Genomic DNA, 5300 nt, shown 5'->3' with positions numbered 1-5300 from the left:
AAGTGCCATGTTTAGAGGCATATATATGATGATATGCAATAATTGTGAGAAAAATAATTAAGAAAGAGAGAGAAGCATAGTGTGATATATATATATGCAATGGAGGGAGAAGAGAATGGATATAGATTACACACCAAGAATCACAAAATTTTTGGGTATATATAGATGGATGTTACGTAATGAAAATAGCTTAAGTGGGTCCATTGAGTGTTCTATTCTATCCTACAATGATGATAGCAGTTAAAGAAAGATTTATGGACCGAACTAAATATATTCATAGCATGATGAAAATTTATATATTTGGATATATAGTATCTATCTATCTATCAATCTATCTATATGCGATTCTCTTTAAATACTTAAATATCACATCATTTATTACATATATATAAAATTTATATCAATTTATATTGATAGTACTTTTTAATTTATCAAAAATGTTTAGTAATCAAAGAAAATTAATCAAAAACAGTCATAATTTATCTTATTTAACATTCATTAATTGTTACAATAATTAATTAATGCTAAATAAAGCAAGTTTTGACTATTTCTTTGTCTACCTATTTCTTTAATATTTTAATAGTATTTTTTAATTTATTTCTTTTAATTTATTAAACTAAATTAATTATACTAATTATATATATATTAGTTAATTAATTTGATTAATTTATTAGTCATCAAAATAATAAATTTAGAATAAAATAGATAATTGAGATATTTTTAATTAATAATTAAATTAAATTAAATTATATTAAAATAAAATAATTTTTTATTTATTCAAATTAAATGTAATAAATACAAATTAATTTTGTTAGATAATCATAATTTTTTAAATCTGATCTTTTATATATAGACGGCCAAACAAAATTATAAGAATTATCATTCTATCGCTCTTGTTATTTTTTCTCTTTTTTTTCTTCTTTTTTTATGTGTAATTTCTTTTATGTATAAATGTACTCAAAATAAGAAGACATTGATGAGTGTTTCATTAATTGTTTATTTGTTTGACAAATGTTATAGTTTAGTCTTAATTTAGACATTCTACCACTATCAATAGAAGTTGGACATGTAGTAATTCAGGATGACCAACGTATTTTTTACCGTATTATTAGATAGAAGAATATTTGTTAAAATAAATATTCCTATCGTAATGAATTTTATTTTGTCAATCTATTATCTTTTACCTTACAAACAACATATGTTAGATATATTATTTTCATCACAAGTCATACATGATTTATTGAGACTTGAAACTTATTTTGACCCCTGAAATTTGGATTCGGCCTTAATTTCGACCCCCAAATTTTTAATTATCCAATTAACACCCTCAAATATTGGATCGTACCTCACGTTTGTCTCTGTAGCTATCTCTGTTAACGGAGAGTTGATGTGGCACGCTAAGTTGACACGGTGTGCATCTACGTAGCACCCAACTTGCCAGAATGAATGTGTGATGAGTGAATGATGTAGCAAAAAGTTCTTTTCACTTATTTGACTTCTACGCAAATGTTAAAACCCTAATTTGCATGGACTCATATTGAGTGAAAACAACTTTTACCACATCATTCACTCATCATACATCCATTCTGATAAATTGGGTGCCACGTAGATGCACACCGTGTTAACTTAACGTGTCACATCAGCTCTCCGTTAACAGAGATAACTATAGGGACAAACGTGAGGCACAATCTAATATTTGGGATATTAATTGGGTAACTAAAAATTTGGAGGTTGAAATTGAGGCTAGCTCCAAATTTCAGGGGTCAAAATGAGTTTCAACTCGATTTATTGATAAGTCTGTGTAAAATACTACGGTGTTTGGTCATCGTTAACTCGCTAAAGTTAATTCTTTTATGATTATGTCAATGTATAGCACTATTAAATAGAAACTGATTAGATTATATTTTTTTTGTCAGGTGGATTATATTACATTTGTTTCCAATGAGGTGGGTGAACTTTTGGATCTAAAAACGATTGAAGTTGAGAAAGGTCAGAAAAATGCTAATAATACAAACACTATTTATTTTTAATATCCAGCCAATAATTCCGTACATTATTTATCATTTACGTTATGATAAATTTGGTTATTAAAAAAATTAAAATTAACTTAAATATACATAATATTATTCCATGCCTTTCATTTTCATTTTGTCATCGTAAAAGGTCATATATATTAGAAGAGAATCTCATCTTTTTACCAACGGTTCTTTCATTCAGTAATTTCTATATAAAAAAAAAGAATAGATGATTTTTGTCATGTATAAAAGACACATAATAATATTGTGTTTGATAAGAATATATGAGATTTTGAAAGGGTTTAGCATGTATTTAGCAATTAACATATTCGTAGAGAGGTGCATAATGGATAAAATGATGATTAATAATAGAAAAATGAATAATTAAAACTTTCTTAATGCATCGTCAAGCTGGGTCCACCCGTCAAGTAGCTGTGTCATGAGGTGCTCCTCTCTTGTCATCAATAACCTTTTTTCCGCTATTGGTAAGCACCATTAGTTGATTTTGTGTGGTTGTTGATTTGCTAATTAAAAGCTCACCTGTTACTTAACTTTTATTTATAGATTTAGTTTTGTGTTTTCATGATCAAGTTCCTCCCTTTGTTACTGATACGTTAGTTTGAAATACTAAATAAGAAAAATCAACTTCAAGCTAAGGAAGCATTGTTGCCATGCCACACTTGTATAATATATTTGATTTACCAATAATTTAGTTGGTTCGGTACATTTAGTAGTATTTTTTGTTCCTAATATTTTACTAGACATTTGATTATCATTAGCAAGAAGGTTATATTGTTATCATATTAACATTTGTTGTATTCTGATGGAAATTATTTTTACTGTAATTTAGGAGGATACATTATATAATATGATACTTTTAAACAGTTTAGGAGCATGATAAAAAGTTCTCTTTACCCTGTTTTCCCTTACTTCTTTACTAAGTGTATATTTCAGCCAAATTTTGATATTTATTTTAGATAAATTATCTAAATTTTGATATCCTTTTAGATGCTTCTTTCTGTTCCATTTTTATTTTTTATTATGTTGAATTGGTTGTTTATGATGTTATATGTATTCTTGAATTCAATAAATTATTATGCCCTTCTTTTTTTTGTCAAAATCATGTTGAATTTCTTGCTATTGAGTGTTGATAGCTGAAGAATTATTACAATAATGCATATATATTACTGACATCTTCCAAATCTGACTTATATTTTTTAGAAATTTGTGCGGTTAGTAGCTTTGTTCTAGAAGTATATTTGACCGACATAAAACTTTCTTGTTATAACATTGTACTTAAAAAGCATTTGATTATTGCATGGCTTAAAGCTTCAGTGGCTGAATTGGAGGTAAAATATTACTTAAAAAATACAACTAGTCTAAGACAGGAAATATATATTATTAGTTTTTTTACTTTAAATAATTAGTCATTTTGAAGCTCATGTCTCAATTTTAATGCTGACTATGTTAAAATAAACTTATCAATGCTATATTTAACTAAATAATAGCAGCGTTCCTTGAAGTGTTTTGCACTACGTACGATTTTTAAATTCTCCCGTCTAAGAAGCTGAGTTGATGCCTCTTTCTCTTTTGGTTTGGATTTACTTATTTGCTAATATTTAATGTTGTAAAATTTATGTTTTTTTTTTAGTTTGATAATAGTATAAGTGATACCCTTGGTGGTACCCAGTTTATTAAGATGCCCATGATAGGTCGTTAAACACAGCATGTCAGCAACCTCAAATAGGATCTACTGCAGCTTTATCCGTGCATCAAGTGGATTGTCTAATTCCCCCGTCCAGTAGTGCTGGTGTCCCCGCAACCTCATCTTTATGCCCTTTTCGACCGCTCTGTACTAAACCACTGCCTGCTCCACAAACTTGCACGAATAGTATTCAAAACTCGGAGTCGGGGGATGAAGACTTAAACCCAGAGGTAGATGAGGTAAATTCTTTTGAGCAACATGTTGACAACCTGTTTGCTGCATTGGAGGCTCAGAAGCGCAAGGGATGCAAGACCACCGAATTTTGGGATGTTAAAATAATTGGTATACAAGAATTTATCCCATATAATTATTTATGCTTAATTTTTCTATGATTTCATCGCATCTTAGCCACAATGATTACTCACAAAGAGTAACTATGATTTACAGAATCTGATGGGACATTCAAGCACCTTCATCTAAGCGTGAAGGAAGCTATAAAGCCACCTAACGATAGAAAGATCGTACTCAAGTTCAACGAGAGACTGCAACCAGTTGGAAATGAAGCTGGTATACTGAGCGGCATTCTTGGATTGCTAGGATCTGACTACACCAAATTTCAAATCTACGAGAAAAACTGGAGAAAGGATCGCTCCAAGGACAAGATTTATAATGAATGTGTAAAGATAAAATGTTATATTGTTGTAGAGTTTGAGAATCTTAATTTGTCACCTAGTAACAAGTTAATTTTACTGTTGCAGAAAATGTTCTATTTTAATGAAGATAGTAGAGGTGCTATCAAGTGTACAATATTAAAAATGCTAGGGAGGACTTGGAAAAAAACGAGAAACAGGTTGTACCATGATTATTACAACTCAAAACTAACTGTTGAATAAAATATTGAAGACCGTCCACCAGGAATTACAGCGGATCATTAGAGATGGTACCTTGATTATCACAATAGTAAAGACACAAAGGTAATATATTTTTATTTCATAACAAAAAAGTCTATTTATGTTACATTTAGTCAAAAAATGGTGTCTAGTAACCTTTACTTTTGATGGCGTGATAGGAGAAGTGTAGAAAAAATACTGTGAATCGATCGAAGCAGTTATACACTCGCACTGGCAGATCAAAAAGCTTGGCAAGGCTCAGAGAAGAAGATGTAATTTACGTTTGACTCACTTTTTGAACCTTCTCTTCGTCTACTTATTCACTATTTAAGCTATATTGTTATAATCGGAACAACAAGGGCGTCCAGTTGGTAGAGGGGAGTTGTGGACCTTAACGCACAAATGACTTAATGGCTCCTATCTCCATGATGTAGCTCGGGCTATTGGTGTAAGTAATGTGTTAATTAAGAATCACTAAGTTGTTTCTCATAGATTTTGTTTGTTAAAATTGTGTTGAAAGTCTATTTGGTTAGCAATTAGCTAATAAATGCTTATATTTGCTTATCTAATTGTGTAGGAAAGAATTGCAGAAATAGATTGACCAACATGATGAATCATCTAGATTGTTGTCTCATAATGATTCGCTTACTCTCGTGATGCTTTGACTTAGTGACGGTTTTATAGAACCGT

General features: G+C 29.8%; 1 protein-coding gene and 1 long non-coding RNA gene across 2 annotated transcripts in view; one reads left to right on the top strand and one right to left on the bottom strand.

Moving 5' to 3' along the window:
• Window positions 4180-5300, bottom strand: part of LOC107608685 (KIN17-like protein) — an 18119-nt gene continuing 16998 nt past the window's right edge. The window contains exon 3 of the transcript XR_002351007.1: window positions 4180-4190. The gene's annotated coding sequence lies outside the window, so the exon portion shown is untranslated. The remainder of the gene's footprint in view (window positions 4191-5300) is intronic.
• On the top strand, window positions 4637-5204 carry LOC110264793. Its single transcript, XR_002351008.1, has 3 exons — window positions 4637-4694; window positions 4790-5062; window positions 5188-5204. It is a non-coding gene; the product is annotated as an uncharacterized LOC110264793 (long non-coding RNA).

The sequence above is a fragment of the Arachis ipaensis genome, chromosome B07, assembly GCF_000816755.2.
Source record: "Arachis ipaensis cultivar K30076 chromosome B07, Araip1.1, whole genome shotgun sequence".
Lineage (NCBI taxonomy): Eukaryota > Viridiplantae > Streptophyta > Magnoliopsida > Fabales > Fabaceae > Arachis > Arachis ipaensis.
The sequence above is the reverse complement of the archived record's forward strand: the minus strand, read 5'-3'. Positions and strand labels throughout refer to the sequence as shown.